At 48.0% G+C, this 19755-nt stretch overlaps 1 non-coding gene across 1 annotated transcript; it reads right to left on the bottom strand.

Moving 5' to 3' along the window:
* Positions 1-227: 227 nt before the first annotated feature.
* Positions 228-365, bottom strand: LOC119922824. Its single transcript, XR_005448722.1, has one exon. It is a non-coding gene; the product is annotated as a small nucleolar RNA SNORA7 (small nucleolar RNA).
* Between the last annotated feature and the right edge of the window lie 19390 nt (positions 366-19755).

Here is a 19755-nt window from a genome sequence, read left to right on the forward strand (position 1 = left end):
GGCAGAGACTCAGGCTTTCACTGCATGGAAGGAGGTAACGGTAAAGCACTTCTTTTTGTTTAACAAGAAAACTCTATGGATATACATACCAGAATGACTACTGGTAGTTTATCAATAAAGCCTTCTTGGTAAACATATAGCGGTGGTTTACCTTCTTCCATGCAGTAAACTTGAGTCTGTACTCAACTCTCTCCCATGCCGTTGATGCCCAGCACAGGTGAGTTTTGACTTGTAGCAGATTGCCTTCCACTCGCTAGCCACTGACCAAGCTAGGAATGGAATGGGCAGGCCTCTGCTTGACTATTCCTCCCATAGCCGAGACAGGTAGGGTACTTGAAACTCTCCAGGTGCGATCCTGAGAGGGGCTGAGGATATTGGTTTGAGTATAAAATCACTTCTAGACTATATGCTGGTCATAGGCATGGAACGCACCTACCATTTCCGTTACGTTGGACTCTCCCGACCATTTGTTACAATGCTCTGCACATAGTAACTGCTCAATAAACTGTGAGCCCACTGTTGGGTAGGGACCGTCTCTATATGTTGCCAACTTGTATTTCCCAAGCGCTTAGTATAGTGCTCTGCACACAGTAAGCGCTCAATGAATACGATTGAATGAATGAATAAATAGACATGTCGATTGACCTACATTTTACAGCAGCCAAGTTTATTACAGTGCTTTGCACATAGGAACTGCTCAATAAATATGTCGATTGACCTACAACATTTTACAGCAGTCAATTTCATCATTTTATGTTATCTGGTAGTCTACTATCTCCAATTTATTTTACATTTCTGTCTCCCCAACTAATAATAATGCCCGTATCTCTTGCTAAATGCTAATTATACACTCAGCACAGTAGTATGTACAGCAGTAGATGCACAGTAATCAGAATAGGATAGGATAGTAATCAGATCGTATAGGATAGGAAAGTACTCAGGCAGGCCTTAACTGTGCCCTCTCTGACAGGCAAAACTATTTTTCCACCCTTATTGACACCCATGCCCATTATCTCCGTCATCTCTTCCTTACATTTACCTCCCTTCTCTAGCCCCCTGGTCTTCCACTTCCTCCATCCTTCACCCCCAACGATCTGGCATCCTATTTCATTAGTAAAATTAACTCCATCAGGTATGAGCTCCCCAAAGTCACCCCTCGCCCTTCTCCATTTTCCCTGCTCTCAACCCTCTAGGCTACTCTCCCATCCTTCCCAGCAGTATCTTCAGATGAGATCTCCTCCCTCCTCTCAAGTGCTACACCATCCACCTGTGCTTTAGACCCCATTCCCTCTCAAATTATGAAAACTCTTGTTTCTTCCCTCCTCCCCTACCTACCTTCCATCTTCCACCGCTCACTCTCTACTTGTTCCTGCCCCTCTACCTTCAAACATGCCCACGTCTCCCCCATCCTAAAAAAACTCTGTCTTTTCCCCACCTCCCCTTCTAGTTATCGCCCTATCTCCCTCCTACCATTCCTTTCCAAACTCCTAGAACGAGTCTTCTACACCCGCTGCCTCGAATTCCTCAATGCCAACTCTCTCCTTGACCCCCTCCAATCTGGTTTCCGTCCCCTACACTCCATCGAAACTGCCCTCTCAAAAGTCACCAATGACCTCCTTCTTGCCAAGGCCAGTGGCTCCTACTCTATCCTAATCCTCCTCGACACTGCCTTCGACACTGTGTATCACCCCCTTCTCCTCAACACGCTATCCAACCTTGGCTTCACAGACTCCGTCCTCTCCTGGTTCTCCTCTTATCTCTCTGGCCGGTCATTCTCAGTCCACTTTCTGGGCTCCTCCTCCCTCTCCCTCCCCTTACTGTAGGGGTTCCAAAAGGTCTTGTTCCCCTTCTGTTCTCTATCTACACTCAATCCCTTGGTGAACTCATTCGCTCCCACGGCTTCAACTATCATCTCTACGCTGATGACACCCAAATCTACATCTCTGCCCCTGCTATCTTTCCCTCCCTCCAGGCTCGTATCTCCTCCTGCCTTCCGGACATCTTCACCTGGATGTCTGCCTTCTACCTAAAACTCAATATGTCCTAGACTGAACTCCTTACCTTCCCTCCTAAACCCTGTCCTCCCCTTGACTTTCCCGTCACTGTAGACAGCACTACCATCCTTCCCGTCTCACAAGCCCACAACCCTGGTGTCATCCTCAACTCTGCTCTCCTGTTTACCGCACACATCCTATCTGTCTACATAACCAGCCGGTCTCACCTCCACAACATCGCCAAGATCCGCCCTTTCATCTCCCAAACTGCTACCTTCCTGGTTCAATCTGTCATCCTAAACCGATTGGAGTACTGCATCAGCCTCCTCTCGGATCTCCCATCATCCTGTCTCTCCCTGCTTCAGTCTGTACGTCACTCTGCTGCCTGGATTATCTTTGTGCAGAAACTCTCTGGACACGTTACTCCCTTTCTCAAAAAACTCCAGTGGCTTCCCGTCAACCTACGAATCAAGCAAAAACTCCTTGCTCTCGGCTTCAAGGCTCGCCCCCTCCTACCTCACCTCCCTTCTTTCCTTCTACAGCTCAGCCCGCACCCTCCGCTCCTCTGCCGCTACCCTCTTCACTGTGCCTCGTTTTCGCTTGTTCCACCTTCGACCCCCAGCCCACGTTGCTATAATTCTATTTCTTCTGACAATTTTGACACCTGTCTACATGTTTTCTTTTGTTGTCTGGCTCCACCTTCCAGACTGTGAGTCCGTTGTTGGGTAGGGACCGTGTCTATATGTTGCCGACCTGTACTTCCAAAGCGCTTAGTACAGTACTCTGCACACAGTAAGCGCTCAATAAATACGACTGATTGAATGAATGAATGAATGAATAAATGAATAGGACACAGTGTTTACCGCACACTGGGTTCACACTCTCAGTAGCAGGGAGAAATTCACGTCTCGAATTTCCATTTTATAGATGAAGAATCTGATGCTCAGAGAAGTTAGGTATGTTGCCCAAATTCACAGAGGAGGCAGGTGGTACAGTCAAAATTAGAACCCAAGCCCTCCAACTCCAAAGAGTGTGTCATTTTCACTACACCATGCCACTCCAACAAGACTGTGAGTTTGGAATTCCTTGACAGCAGGGATCATTTCTACTAATACTATTGAACTCTGTAGGTGCTCAGTATGTGCAAATGATTGATTTATTCCTACAGGAATTAATGTTGATTCCTTTATCGATGCGATCAAGGCCTGTAAATTGAGGTCCTTCCTCTTCCTATGCAGGGAGTCGACATCATCCCCCAGAAATGTCCAACATCTCTACGGTGAGGGAATTCCTCCTGCTGGGATTCTCGGAGGTCCGGGAGCTGCAGCTGGTCCACGTTGCGCTGTTCCTCCTGGTCTACCTGGAGACACTGACGGGCAATCTCCTCATTGTCGCTGTCACTGCCCTCGACCGGCGTCTCCACACCCCCATGTACTTCCTCCTGAGGAATCTGGCCCTCATAGATGTCTGCCTCATCTCTGCCACTGTCCCGAAATCCGTCACCATCTCCTGGACTAACTGCCGATCCATCTCGTTCTTGAGCTGTGCCACTCAGCTCTTCCTGATGATCCTGTTTCCTGCCTCGGAGTTTTTCGTCCTCACGGCGATGTCCTACGACCGCTACGCCGCCATCTGCCTGCCCCTGCGCTACGAGGTCCTCATGAAACCAGGGAATTGTGGGAAGATAGCGGCCGCCTCCTGGATCAGCGGAGGGCTCTTAGGGGTCTTGGTTTCAGCGTCGACCTTCTCCCTGTCCTTCTGCGGGTCCAACGTCGTACAGCATTTCTTCTGTGACGTTCCCTCCCTGCTGAAGATCACCTGCTCTGAAGACCATTCCGCCATAGACGTGAGCGTGACCTTCGGGCTAACCATAGGTGCCGTAGGCTCCATTTCCATCGTCGCCTCATACGTGCGCATCTTCTGGACCGTTCTGAGGATGCCGGCCGCCAAGGGCCGAGCCAAAGCCTTCTCCACCTGCCTGCCCCATCTCGTCGTCGTCACCGTCTTCCTCTCCACCGGCTTGTTTGGCTATCTCAAACCTCCCTCACACTCTTCCTCGGTGTTCGACCTGCTGATGTCTGTGTTCTACTCTGTCATGCCCCCGGCCCTGAACCCCCTTATCTACAGCCTGAGGAACCGGGACTTGAAAGCTGCTCTGTGGACAGTCTTAAAAAGAAGATTCCTCCAGACTCCTCTATAGGTCGAACTGTCTATTTCCTTGTACTGATATTAAATCCATAAGTCAATCAATCATATGTACAATAGGAGCGAAGTGTGCTGTCTGGGTTGTAGTAGGAGAGTAGCTAGGTGAGGTACGAGGGGGCAGGTTATTGAGTGCTTTAAAGCCAGTGGTGAGGAGTTTCCGTTTGATGTGGCTGTGCATTGGAAAGCTCTGGAGGTTTTCGAGGGTGGTGAAACTTGGACTGGAAGTTTTTATAATAAAATGATCCGGGCAGCAGAGTGAAGTATGGACTAGAATAGGGAGAGACAGGGGGCATGGGAAGTCAGCAAGGAGGCTGATAAAGTAATCAAGATGGGATAGAATAAGGGACTGGATTAAAGTGGTAACAGCTCTAAATGAGAGAGAGGAGTCGAGGATAATGCCAAGGTTATGGGCTTATGAGACAGGAAGAATAGTGGGTCATCTAGGGGAGGATGGGGTTTGGAGGGGAAGATAAAGAAAAGATTTAGTAGGCATGCTTCCTGCTGACAAGGAGCTTACAATCTAGATGGGAGTGATCATGCCACTGGGAGTCATGGCACTTGGGTTCAGTTGCCAACCCTGTCACTGACCAGCTGTGTAACCTTAGGTGACCAACTTAACCTCTCTGAGCCTTTTAAATTTGAGAATTTAATACATGCTTTCTCTTTGTCTTATACTCTGAGCCTCTTATACTCAGGGGCTTAGTCTGAGCTAATCATTTTGTTTCTACTCAGCACTTGTTGCAGCCTTTTCATTCAGTCATTCAGAAGCAGCGTGGCTCAGTGTAAAGCGCACGAGCTTTGGTGTCAGAGGTCATGGGTTCAAATCCCGGCTCCGCCAATTGTCAGCTCTTTGACTTTGGGCAAGTCACTTAACTTCTCCATGCCTCAGGTACCTCATTTGTAAAATGGGTATTGAAACTGTGAGCCCCCCGTGGGACAGCCTGATCACCCTGTAACCTCCGCAGTGCTTAGAACAGTGCTCTTCACATAGCAAGCGCTTAATAAATACGATTATTATTATTATTATCCATTCAATCGTATTCATTGGACGCTTACTGTGTGCAGAGCTCTGTACTAAGTGCTTGGGAAATAAAAATCGGCAACATATAGAGACGGTCCCTATACATCAATGGGCTCACAGTCTAGAAGAGGGAGACAGAAAAAAAAAACAAAACAAAAAACAAGTAGACAGGTGTAAATGCCAGCAGTATAAATAGAATTATAGCTATATACACATCATAAATAAAATAGAGTAATAAATATGTACAAATATACACAAGTGTTGTGGGGAGTGGAAGAGGGTAAGGCAGAACGGGGGATGGGGATGGGAAGGGCGAAGGGCAGAACGGGGGGATGCGGAGGGAAGGATGAGGAGGAGAGGAAAAGGGGGGCTCAGTCTAGGAAGGCCTCCTGGAGGAGGTGAGCTCTCAGTAGGGCTATGAAGGAAGAAAGAGAGATAGTTTGGCAGATTTGTGGAGGGAAGCCATTGCAGGACAGAGGTAGGATGTGGGCCAGGGGTCGACGGCGGGAGAAGTGAGAACGAGGCAAAGTGAGGAGTTTAGGGGCAGAGGAGTGGAGGGTGCGGGCTGAGCTGTCGAAGGAGAGGAGGGAGGTGTGGTAGGAGGGGGAGAGGTGATGCAGAGCTTTGAAGCTGAGAGTGAGGAGCTTTTGCTTGATTCAAACGTTGATAGGCAACCACTTGAGATTTTTGAGGAGGGGAGTGACATCCCCAGAGCGTTCCTGTACAACGTTAACCTGGCAGCAGAGTGAAGTATAGACTGAAACGGGGAGAGACAGGAGGATTGGAGATAAGAAAGAAGCCTGATGCAGTAGTCCAGTCGGAATAGGATGAGCGATTGACCCAGCGAGGTAGAGGTTTGGATGGAGAGGAAAGGGCTGATCTTGGCGATGTTGTGGAGGTGAGACTGGCAGGTTTTGGTGACGTATTGGATGTGTGGGGTGAATGAGAGAGCGGAGTCAAAGAGGACACCAGATTTTCGGGCTTGTGAGATGTGAAGGATGGTAGTGCCGTCTTCATGCAAGGGGACGTCAGGGAGAGGACAGAGCTTGAGAGCTCAATCTTGGGCATGTTGAGTTTTAGATGGTGGGAGGACATCCGGGTGGAGATGTTCTGAAAGCAGAAGGTTACACGAGCTTTGAGGGAGGGAGAGAGAACAGGGGTGGAGATGTAGATTCGGGTGTCATCAGCATAGAAACGATAGTTGAACCCGTGGGAGCGATTGAGTTCACAAAGGGAGTAAGTACAGATGGAGAACAGATGGTTACCAAGAACTGACCCTTGAGGAACCCCTGCAGTAAGGAGATGGAAGAAGGAGAAGAAGCACGTGAAGGAGACTGAGAATGAACGGCCATAGAGATAAGAGGAGAACTAGGAGAGGACAGAGTATGTGAAGCCAAGGTTGGATAGCGTGTTGAGGAGAAGGGGATGGTCCACAGTGTGGAAGGCAGCTGAGAGGTCGAGGAGGATTAATATAGAGTAGGAGCCACTCTATCTATACCCACTTCAATTCAATCATGCCGCTTCCCGGAATTTCTTTGTCCAGAAACGCTCTGGACATGTTACTCCCCTCCTCAAAAATCTCCAGGGGCTACCAATAAATCTGAGCATCAGGCAGAAACTCCTCACCCTCGGCTTCAAGGCTCTCCATCACCTCGCCCGCTCCTACCTCACCTCCCTTCTCTCCTTCCCGCCATCAACTCCCGGCCCACGTCATCCCCCTGGCCTGGAATGCCCTCCCTCCCAACATCCGCCAAGCTATCTCTCTTCCTCCCTTCAAGGCCCCATTGAGAGCTCACCTCCTCCAGGAGGCCTTCCCAGACTGAGCCCCCTCCTTCCTCTCCCGTTCGTCCCCCTCTCCATCCCCTGTCTTACCTGTTCTCTTCCCCACAGCACCTGTATATAGGTATATATGTTTGTACATATTTATTACTCTATTTATTTATTTATTTTACTTGTACATATCTATTTCATTTATTTTATTTTGTTAATATGTTTGGTTTTGTTCTCTGTCTCCCCCTTCTAGACTGTGAGCCCACTGTTGGTAGGGACTGTCTCTATATGTTGCCAACTTGTACTTCCCAAACGCTTAGTACAGTGCTCTGCACACAGTAAGCGCTCAATAAATGCGATTGATTGATTGATTGATTGAGCCATTGGATTTGTCAAGAAGGTCATTGGTTACCTATGACAGGGCAGTTTCGGTGGAGTGTAGGGGACGGAAGCCAGATTGGAGGGGGTCTAGAAGAGAGTTGGAGTTGAGGAATTCGAGGCAACAATTGTAGACGACTCGTTCTAGGAGTTTGGAAAGGAAAAGTAGGAAGGAGATAGGGCGATAACTAGAAGGGGCAGAGGGGTCAAGAAAAGTTTTTTTAGGATGGGGGAAACGTGGGCATGTTTGAAGGCAGAGGGGAAGGAACCAGTGGAGAGTGAGCGGTTGAAGATGGAAGGTAAGGTCGAGCGGAAGGAAGGCGTGAGAATTTTTATACGATGAGAGGGAATGTGTTTCGAAGCACAGGAGCATTGGGTGACACTTGAGAGGAGGGAGGAGATCTCATCTGAAGATACTGCTGGGAAGGATGGTATAGTAGCAGAGAGGGTTGAGAACAGAGGGAATCGAGAAGGGGGAGGGGTAACTTTGGGAAACTCAGACTTGATGGTGTTAATTTTACTAATGAAGAGTAGGTGCAAACTTTTGCATGTAAACTGTTAATAAAGACTATAATGAAAATGTTGAGAATTATAGTTATGCTAATTAATTATGATTATGAACAGGAGCACATGAATTTATAATTCCTGGGTACGATCCAGCTACAGCCTGCAGAGTCTTGCAACAGTGCATTTAGAGGGATCTTGTAATTGCTTTCTATGGTATCTTCCAGGTGGGTTAATAATAATTATTATCATTATTATTATGGTATTTGTTAAGCGCTTTCTTTCTGCCAGGTCTTATACTAAGCACTGGGGTGGAGACAAGCAAATCAGGTTGGCCACAGTCCCCTGTCCCATGTGGGGCTCATAGTCTCGATCCCCATTTTACAAATGAGGTAACTGAAGGCCAGAGAAGTGAAGGGACTTGCCTAAGGTCACAGCAGACTAGTATCCCCCGACCGGGCAGGGGGCTTGAAGAAGATGGCATTGTCCAGTGCAGTGACCCCAACCACCAATAGTCCCTCCATCCTTATTGGCTTGTATCCACCCCAGTGCTTAGTACAGTGCCTGGCACATAGTACGAGATAAACAAATACTATTTTCATTATTTTGATTATTATTGTTATTTATTATCCACTGCCCAAACATGGCTACCAGGCAACCGACTACCGGGTTTTGGGACTGTGGCACAGCCTTGGCAGTTTGAATGTGCTTGCAGTCTACCCAGGCGCTCTGGCAGTGTTCTGCATACACGAAACACTCAATAAAACGACTGACTGAATGAATGACTCGTAGTCCCATGCTGTTTCAGTAGATCACACTACTTCACTTCACAAGTCACAGCACTGATAATACATTCACTCTCAGAAAGGAAAAGTAGCAAGTTGGATAGATAAAATCTATTCAGAAGAAGACATCAATACTAAGGAATGCAACACAAGGAGGGAATTTTTCCAGAACACGTGGGACTGAGATTTTGGATGACTTCAATGGCCTGAAAAGGAAAAAAATAATTTTGTTAATTATGAAGGTTAAATGCCTAGACCAAGAGAAGCAGAGTGGACAAGTGGATAGAGCTCAGGCCTGGGAATCAGAACGACCTGGCCGATAATCCCGGCTCCACCACCTGCCTACTGTGGGACCCTGGGCAGGTTACTTCACTTCTCTGTTGTTTCAGTTCTCTCTTTTGTAAAATGAGGATAAAGATTGAGCCCCTTGTGGGATATAAACTGGGTCCACCCTGTTAGCTTGTGTCGACCACAGAGCAATGCCCTCTGAGGCGGAATTGTGCATCACTCACTGATCTTATCAGACGCCCCTCCGGACTCTAAGAAAGCCTCCTTTCAGACAGAAAAGACAACTGTTCATATGCACCCCTCTGTAGGGTCTCCTAATGAGGTGAGTGATGGCAGTATCAACACAAGGAGACAGTTTTTTTCCAGAGAAATGGATGGGAAAATATCTTCTTGAGGACTCTCCTTATGGCAGCCTTCATGTCCCAGTTCCTCAGGCTGTAGATGAGGGAGTTCAGGGTGGGGGACACCACGGTGTAGAACACGGATACTAGCAGGTCCAGCGTCGAGGGGGAACCTGACGAAGGCTTCAGGTAAGCACAGAAACAAGTCATGACAAAGAGAGTGACAACGGCGAGGTGAGGCAGGCAGGTGAAGAAGGCTTTGGCCCGGCCCTCAGGAACCGGCATCCTCAGCTCGTCCCGGAAGATGCACACGTATGAGATGAAAATAGAAATAAAGTAGACGTTGGCGAATGGTACCCCGACGGTCACGCTCACGTCTATGACGACGTGGTCTTTAGAGCAGGTGATCTTCATCAGGGAGGGGACGTCACAAATGGACTGCTGCTTCCGTCCCCTACCCTCCACCGAAACTGCCCTCTCAAAGGTCACCAACGACCTACTTCTTTTCAGATCCAATGGCTCTTACTCTATCCTGATCCTCCTCGACCTCTTAGCTGCCTTTGACACTGTCAACCATCTCCTTCTCCTCAACACGTTGTCCAACCTTGGCTTCAGGGACTCCGTCCTCTTCTCGTTCTCCTCTTATCTCTCTGGTCATACACTCTAGGTTTCCTTCTCGGACTGTTTCTCCCCCTCCCATCTCCTAACTGTAGAGGTTGGTCAAGGGTCAGTTCTTGGTCTTCTTCTGTTCTCCATGTACTTTCACTCCCTTGGTGAACTCATTCGCTCCCACAGCTTCAGCTATCAACTCTACGAAGATGATAACCAAATCAACATCTCCTCCCCTGTTCTCTCTCCCTCCCTCCAGGCTCATATCTCCTCCTGCCGTCAGAACATCTCCATCTGGATTTCTGCCGGCCATCTAAAACTCAACGTGTCCAAGACTGAGCTCCTTATCTTCCCTCCCAAACCCTGTCCTCTCCCTGACTTTCCCGTCACTGTGGATGGCAGTACCACCCTTCCCGTCTCACAAGCCCGTAACCTTGGTGTCATCCTTGACTCCGTTCTCTCATTCACCCAATACATCCAGTCCGTCACCAAAAACCGCCGTTCTTATCGTCACGACATCGCCAAGATCCGCCCTTTCTTCTTCATCCAACCTGCTACCTTGTTGGTACAATCTCTCATCCTATCCCGTCTTGGTTACTGCATAAACCTCCTTTCTGTTCGCCTATCCTCCTGTCTCTCCCCGCTTCAGTCTATACGTCACTCTGCTACACGGATTATCTTTCTACAGAAACGTTTTGGGCATGTCACTCCCTTCCTCAAAAATCTCCAGTCGTTGCCAATCAACCTTCGTATGAAGAAAAAACTTATCAATATTGGCTTCAAAGCTCTCCATCACCTTGCCCCCTCCTACTTAATCTCTCTTCTCTCCTTCTACAGTCCAGCCCACACACTCTGCTCCTCTGCCAATAATCTCCTCACTGTACCTCGTTCTTGCCTTTCCCGCCGTCGACCCCTGGCCCACGTCCTACCTCTGGCATGGAATGGCGTCTCTCCACACATCCGCCAAACTAGCTTTCTTCCTCCCTTCAAAGCTCTACTGAGAGCTCACCTCCACCAGGAGGCCTTCCCAGACTGAGGCCCCCCTTTTACTCTGCTCCTCCTCCCTTCCCCATTTCCCCTACTCCCTCCATTTTCTCGGCCCCCTTCCCGTCCCAACAGCACTTTTGTATATTTGTACATATTTATTACTCTAGCTATTTTATTAAGGTTGTGCATATATCTATAATTATATTTATCTACTTTAATGGTACTGAAGCTAGTCTACTTGTTTTTTTGTAGGCTGTGATCCTGTTGTTCGGTAGGAACAGTTTTTATCTCTTGTTAAATTGTACTTTCCAAGCGCTTAGTACAGTGCTCTGCACACAATAAGCGCTCAACAAATACTATTGAATGAATGAATGCAGGACGACATTAGACCCGCAGAAGGACAGGGAGAAGGTCGAAGCTGAAAATAGAACCCCAAAGAGCACCCCGCTGAGCCAGGAGGCAGCAGCCATATTCTAACAGGTCCCTTGGTCCACGATGACGTCGTAGTACATGGGCCGGCAGATGGTGGCATAGCGGTCATAGGACATCACCATGCGGAGAAAATACTCTGAAGTGGCAAACAAGACCACCAGTAAGAGCTGAGCCACACAGCTCAGGAAGGAAATGGAGCTGTTATTAGTATGTTGGCGACTTGTACTTCCAAAGCGCTTAGCACAGTGCTCTGAATACAGTAAGCGCTCCATAAATACGATTGAATGAATGAATGAAGGAGATGGTGACGGATTTGGGGACAGTGACGGAGATGAGGCAGAGGTTGAGGACGGACAGATGCCTGTAGAAGAAGTGCATGTGCGTGTGGAAGCGCCCCTCGAGGGCGGTGACGGCGACGATGAGGAGATTCCCCTTCAGGGCAGCCAGGTAGACCAGGAGGAAAAACGCGGTGTGGACCAGCTGCAGCTCCCGGACCTCCGAGAAACCCCAGGAGGAGGAATTCTGTCACCGTAGAAACGTTGGGCATTTGGGGGAGAAAGCACTGATTTTCTGCATGTGATGAGGGAAGAGCCAAAGTAGGAGTCCATTGATGAGATGAGTGAATAAATTGACAGGACATTTGCTAGTGATTCTCTATGGAGAGGAAACAGTTAATGAATTCAAAACGATCTCTGAGTTCCTTATCCGACAGGGATAAGGAAAGATCCAGATTTTCACGTTATTTTTGTCTATGTAAAGCGAATTCCTGAGATTGTCTCCCCTCCGCCCCCCAACAGAGTTGATAGACACATTCCCTGCCCACATCAAATTTACAGTCTGGAGAGAGATCTTTTTCTATCCTCGTGTTCAACCCTACCCACTGCCTGAATTTGTTCACTGATTCCGCTACCCAACACTTTGTGTGCACATACACACAAACACACACACATACGCACGCACACACACGCAAGCACGCACACATGTATAAAACGCACACATATAGAAACAGACACACACAAACACACACATCTTCGAGCCCAGGGAACCTGATTACAGCAGCTCCAGCAAGGTGGAAACAATTCGTTCATTCGTAGTTACTAAGCACTTACTGTGTGCACAGCACTGTATTAAATTCTGGAGAGAGTACAATAAAATAATAAACAGACACAGTCCCTGCCCACAACGAGCTTACAGTCTAGAGGAATAACGGATTGTAGTTGGGTTGGCTTCAATGAATGCCTGATCACTAGCTTGAGTGCCATCCACCTGTTCTAACTCTCCTCCTCATTATCCGCGTTCTTCAACCAATCCTCCAAAAAGAACCTTCTTACTGTGACTCGCTTTCGATGATTTCTCCTCCCACCTCTGGCTCCCACCATTCCTTTGGCCTGGAAATCCACCCTTTTTAATTCCCCAGCCCGAAGATATCCCACTCTCAAAAGCTTTCTGGAATCCCACCTTCCCAAAGTGGATTTACTTAATTCACTTCTTCCCACTCTCTGTCAGTGTCCGTCTCCAGACTTTATGCATCCACAGACTCTCAGGATATTGCTGTTCAGGGTAAGATTCATTACCCTAGATTGTAAGGTCCTTGAGGAAACATGTCTACCAACTCATTTAGATTCTATTCCTCCAAGCATTTAGTACAGTGCTCTGACTCCCACGCCTGTGCTCTTTCCACTAATCCATGTTGCTTCTCATCCACATATCCGTTGTTCTATTCTTTTCTCCTCCCAGATGTAAATGACATTTTGCCTATTTAGCCTATTAGATTGTGAAGTCTTTGAGGGCAGGGATCATGCCTTTTACTTCTATTGTGCAAGCTCTTATTATGTGTCATGCACTGTAGTAAGTTCTGGGGTCAACACAAGACAATTGGGTGGGTCATAGTCGCCGTTCCACACAGGGCTCACCCTCTCAGTCCTCAGTTTACAGACGAGGGAGCTGTGGCACAGAGAAGTGAAGTGAGGTGCCCCAAATTAACCAGAAGAGAAACAGCCTGGCCCAGTAGAAAGAGCATCGGCCTGGGCTCTAATTCCAGTTCTGCCAATTGCTTGATGTGTGACCTTGGGCAAGTCACTTATCTTCTCTGTGCCTCAGTTACCCTGTTCTCCCTCATGCTCAGACTGTGGGCCCCATGAGGTACAGGGTACTGATTAACTTGCCCAGTGCTTGCAGCAATGTTTGACAAATAGTAAGCGCATAACAAATACTATTAAAAATAAAAAAGGGGGAGCCGTTATTAGAGCCCAAGACCTCTGACTCCCAGCTCATGCTCTATCCACTAGACCACACTGCTTCTCTCTTGCATCCTCCCAGGCTTTGAGGGAAGGAGGGAAGTCCTGTGAGGAGGAATTGGTGATGATGGGTGAGATTTTCCTCAAAACTCTCCAGTGGCTGCCTATCAACCTAGGAATCAAGCAAAAACTCCTCACTCTCGGCTTCAAGGCTCTCCATCACCTCGCCCCCTCCTACCTCACCTCCTTTCTATCCTTCTACAGCCCAGCCCACATCCTCCGCTCCTCTGCCGCTAACCTTCTCACTGTGCCTCGTTCTCGCCTAGTTCCGCCATCGACCCCCGGCCCACGTCCATCCCCTTGCCTGGAATGTCCTCCTTCTACACATCCGTCAAGCTAGCTCTCTTCCTCCCCTCAAAGCCCTACCGAGAGTTCACCTCCTCCAAGAGGCCTTCCCAGACTGAGCCCCCTTTTTCCTCTCTTCCTCCCCATCCCCCCGCCCTACCTCCTTCCCCTCCCTACGGCATTTGTATATGTTTATGTACAGATTTATTACTCTATTCATTTTACTTGTACATATTTACTATTCTATTTATTTTGCTAATGATGTGCATATAGCTTTAATTCTATTTGTTCTGACGACTTCGACACCTGTCTACATGTTTTGTTTTGTTGTGTGTCTCCCCCTTCTAGACTGTAAGCCCGTTGCTGATTAGGGAACGTCTCTAGATGTTGCCAACCTATACTTCCAAAACGCTTAGTACAGTGCTCTGCACACAGTGAGCGCTCAATGAATACGATTGATTGATTGAATGAATGAATGAATGAATGAAGCATCTGCCTGGTGGAGTCTCAGTCACACTCTCTTGTCCCTGCCTGGATGGTTGAGCTGATGGTTTAAGTAACAACAGCACAGGACTGACGCCATGCCCTAACGTCCTAGCCTGGCTGCCATGGTAGCCGGGGTTTGGGCGGTGGATGGAGGGGACCAGGGGGCTACCGTAGAGGCTAATATTTTCTCTCTGCTTGTGACACAGCCCTAGTTCCAACTCCACCCTGGGCCCCGGATATGAACGCCTTCCCAGAGTGACCCTCAAACAAACATCGATTAGCCTGATGGCCCCTTCCTGTTCCTCCTCACTCCCGATCACTCTCACCGGGCCAGTGTTGGGCTGGGAGACCCCTGACCCTCTCTGGGCCGGGCTGGTACCCCCTCTCTCCTAGGACTCCTGGATGCAGCGGCTACGGAGGGACAGCGAGGAAGCATCAGCCCCTCTCTGCTCTACCGTGGACACTGAGGCACGCTTTCCAGACAGAGCCCCCGTCTCCTTAGATAAAGCCACCGCTGCTCCGAGAGGTGTTTCTGGAGGACCGGATCATGGCGACCTGTCCCCAGAATCTTTGAGTCCCTACAGAGATGAGGATCCGGTGATGTCACTTGTCTACAGAATTCCCAAGGCATCCTATCGGTTCCCGCTGTTAGTGACCATCTGGGTCAACGGGTGCGCGCTTCAGTTTCCTTCTTTTTTTTTCCAATGGTACCTGTTAAGTGCTTACTGTGGGCCAGACACTGTACTAAGTTCTGGGATTCGATACAAGCTAATCAGGTTGGACATAGTCCCTATCCCACATGGGGCTTGCAGTCTCAATCCCCATTTTACAGATGAGGGAACAGAAGCCCAGACAAGTGTAGAGACTTTCCCAAGGTCACACAGCAGAAAGGTAGTAGAACCAAGATGAGAATTCAGGTCATTCTGACTCCCAGGTCCATGCTCTATCGAGTAGGCCATGCTGCTTCTCTGAGTTTCATCTTGTTCATGACCTCAATCAATCGGTCATTTAATCAGTTGTACTTTTTGACGTCTTCTGATTGTAAATCCAGAGAGAACGAGAAATGACTCTAAATGCATTCTAAGACCATCCCCTGACCCGGTGTCGTGGATCAACCCAGAGAAGCAGCATGAGAAGCAGCATGGTTTAGTGGCAAGAGCACATGCTTGGGAGTCAGAGAACGTGGGTTCTAATCCCAGCCACGCCACTTGTCTGCTGTGTGATTTTGGGAAAGCCACTTAACCTCTGGGCCTCGGTTACCTCATATGGAAAATGGGGATTAAGACTGCGAATTCCAGTGGGACAACCTGATTACGTTGAATCTACCTCAGTGCTTATAACAGTGCTTGACACATAGTAAGGGCTAAACAAATGCAATTATTATTATTGTTTTTATTATTATCAGTTTGGGAAGGGCTGAGGGGTTCAGAGAATGGGGTGATGGGTAGGAATCACTGATACTGGCTGCATGGACACGACGGGAAAATCTCTGGTTTCAGAAGGAATAGGGTGTAGACTAGGGTTCGCCCTCTTCTCTCTCAGAGCTGTGATACTGTACCAAACTGGGGTTAGAAGGTCAGTGCATTCTCTCCACTGAATGTCCCTGTCCCCTTTCAAAATAGCTCAGTGACGGAAAATGGAGAAATAATCTGTCTGCCCACATTTCCTCCTCCCCCCTTCCATTCCATCAGAGCGTAGCTTTCCCCATCTTCAAAGCCCCTCCATCATCCCACCACTTCCAGAATGCCTCGCACGATTCATTTTTCTTCTCCCTAAATCATCTTCCCCCAGCTACCAATCAGCATTTTAGACCACTTCTCACACCAACCATTATGGTTTTGTATGTAGTGACCTTTATAAAATGTACTCTTTAAGCACATACCCATCTATTTACCATTCTTTCCATTCTCTCCTTCGTCCTTTCATGAATTAATTCTGTATATATCACCCCTGTTAGATTTTAAGCTCTTGGAAAGCAGGGATCGTGTTCAATTTATTTTGTTTTCTCTGAAGGGTTCAGTACAGTACTTTACAACAAGGATGCATTCAACAAATATCATTGATTGATGGATAGATGGATCGATAGATGGATGGACAGACAGTTGGGTGAACAGAGAGACAGATGAACGGGTGGATGGTCGGACTGATGGATTGATGGATGCATGAATGGATTTGAGGCAAGGATTTGATCAGTCGAATTCATTCATTCATTCATTCAATCGCATTTATTGAGCTCTTACTGTGTGCCGAGCACTGTACTAAGTGCTTGGAAAGTACAATCCAGCATCAGAAATAATCCCTGCCCACAAAGGGTTTACAGTCTAAATAGGGGAGACAGGCGTCAAAACAAGTAGATAGGCAGTCAAATGTGGGGTACAATTTCCATGATTGTGTCCCTTTTCCCTTGTCACCCTCCGATTTTATGATTTTCATAACCACTAAGAGGGATCTTAAAATTCATAGAATTTCTGTTATTATCAGTAGTAGTATCAACATTATCATTATTGAATTTATTAAGAATTTACTGGCATAAGAGTGCCAAGCGCTGGAGTAGAAACAAACTAATCAGATTGGACCCGTTTCATGCCCTACAGGGGCTACGATTGTAAGAGAAAGAGAGAGCAGATATTGAATCACGATTTTACAGAGACTCAAAGAGGCTACATGGCTGGACCAAGGTCATACAGCAGGCCGATGGCAGAGCCGGGCAGAACTTTCAAATCTCATGACTCCCAGGCTCATGCTCATTACACTAAGCCATGATGTCGCCCAAACAATCACTTGACATTCATTCATTCAATAATATTTATTGAGTGCTAACTGTGTGCAGAGCATTGTACTCAGCGTTTGGAAAGTACAATTCAGAATAAAGAGAGACAGTCCCTTCCCACACCGGGTTTACAGTCAGTCACACACGGTTTATTAACCTTTGTCCCAGACATTGACAAATCCTCAGAAGCTGGACCTTCTCTTTGCACAGCTTTGGATACCCCACGATCAGAATCTTGATGAGGAATGGGATAGTCAGCAAAAGGAAGCAGACATTTTGTCCCTTAGGGGAGGGAGGAGGAATCTCCCCTTTTGGCATCTCCCCAGGGCGGCTTTCATTTCTCGGTTCCTCAGGCTGTTGATGAGGGGGTACAGGGAGGGGGGGCACCCTAGTGTAGAACACGGACACCAGCAGGTCCAGGGTCGGGGGGGGGGGGGTCGGACACGGGCTTGAGGTAGGCAAAGGTTCCGGTCGAGGGGAAGAAAATGACGACGGCAAAGTGAGGAATGCAGGTGGAGAAGGCTTTGGCCCGGCCCTCGGCGTCTGGCATCCTCAGCATGGTCTGGAAGATGTGCACGTAGGAGATCATGATGAAGACGAAGCAGACAACACCTAAAGCTATTCCACCGGTGACGCTCACATCAATGGTGAGGAGGTCCTCGGAGCAAGAGATCTTCAACAAGAACTGCTGTACGATGTTGGACCCACAGAAGTTCAGGGAGAGCTCGAAGCTAAATACATGATCCCAAACAGCACCCCGCTGAGCGAGAAGGAGGCGGCCATCTTTCCACAGGCCATGTTGGTCTGGATGAGCTCATAGCACAGGGGGAGGCAGATGCTCGGTGTAACGGTCATAGGACATCACCGTGAGGACGACCAGCTCTGAAGCGGCCAGGACGACCGCCAGAAAGACCTGGGCGGCACGGCCCAGGAGGGAAATGGATCTACAATCGGTCAGGGAGATGTCGACAGACTTGGGGACGGTGACGGAGATGTAACAGAGGTCTAGGACGGATAGGTGTCTCAGGAAAAGGTACGTGGGAGTGCGAAGGCGCCAGTAGAGGGCGGTGACGGTGACGATGAGGAGATTCCCCGTCAGGGTCTCTAGGTAGACCAGAAGGAACAGCGCGGCCCGGATCAGCAGCAGCTCCCAGATCTCCGAGAATCCCACCAGGAGGAAATCCCTCACCGTGGAGACGTTGGACATTTTTGGAAGGCAGCATTGACTTTTCCATGTGATGAGGGAACAGCCAAAGTTAGAGTCAATTGATGGGATGAGTGAAAGAATTGACTTGCTTGTGATTCTCCATGGAGAGGAGACAGTTATTGAATTCAAAATGATCTTTGAGTTCACCGTGGAGACATTGAACATTTTGGGGGAATGATGTCAAGTCCCTGCACAGGAAGAGATAAGACTTTAATTTAGAGACGTTGATGTTGGGGGTGAAGGAATAGGACTAAGTTAATCAATTCTATTTACTGAGTACCTGCAGAGGACACGGTAGTACTACATATGATCACTGCCCCCAGGGAGGTTCCGGTCTATTGGAAGCACCAAGTTTCGAAACGTGTAGAAGCAGGGTGCGCGAATGGGGTGAACATAGGCCTGGGAGTCAGAGTACCTGGGTTCTAATCCCAACTCCACCACTTGTCGGCTGCATAGCCATGGGAAAGTGACAATTTCTCTACGCCTCAGTTTTCTCAAGAATAAAATGAGGATTCGATGCCTGCTTTCCCTCCTACTTAGTCTGTGAATCCCTCGTGGGACCCGGACTGTGTTCTACCAGATTGTCCTGAATCTCCGCCAGCACTTAATGCTTTGTTTGGCACACAGTAAGCACGTAGAAAATATGAAGAGAATTATTTTTGGAAGAGGAGATCAAACCTAAAGTGGATAGCAGAGGTCAGAGAACATAAAGATATGTATATGACTACTGTGAAATATTTTCGTTGGTTTTAGAGTCAAACAAGAAGTGACTTTAGCCATAAATTCGTCCATTTAGTGGAGAAAGAAAGAGCTTGGTAGACAGAACCAGGATTTTAATCCTGTCCCCTTTCCTTGTGTGCTGTGTTTCCTGGGGCCAGTCGTTTACCTTCTCTGTGCCTCAGGTTCTTCATCTGAAAAATGGGAATTACAATTGTGAGCACCCTATGGGGCATGGACTATGTCCAACCTGATTAGCTTGCATCCACCCCAGTGCTTAGTACAGTGCCTGTTACTAAGGCACTTAGTAGCAGGCACTTAATAAGCACTTAACCATACCGTAAAACTAACAAACAACAACAACAACAAAATCCATATACTCCGAACTGATTCCATTTGCTCACATATCTGCGTTCGTACTTGTACACACACAAACACAAGCATACGTCGTCATTCATCTAATCTTTTCCTAGAACATCGCTCAGCCTACGTCTCTCCTTTCCTCAACCTCTTCTCATGACAAGTTGAGTCTGTTCACAAGCAACAAAAACTCACAGTCGGCTTGAAGTCTTTCCGCTCTATGACCGCACTTCACCCCCTTTCCATTGTTCAACTCGTCTTCTCAGCTCTCAAAGAAACTTTCTAGTTCTTAGTCCCGATTGACTCCCCCCTTTCCAAC

The sequence above is a fragment of the Tachyglossus aculeatus genome, unplaced genomic scaffold (genome assembly GCF_015852505.1).
Source record: "Tachyglossus aculeatus isolate mTacAcu1 unplaced genomic scaffold, mTacAcu1.pri scaffold_125_arrow_ctg1, whole genome shotgun sequence".
Lineage (NCBI taxonomy): Eukaryota > Metazoa > Chordata > Mammalia > Monotremata > Tachyglossidae > Tachyglossus > Tachyglossus aculeatus.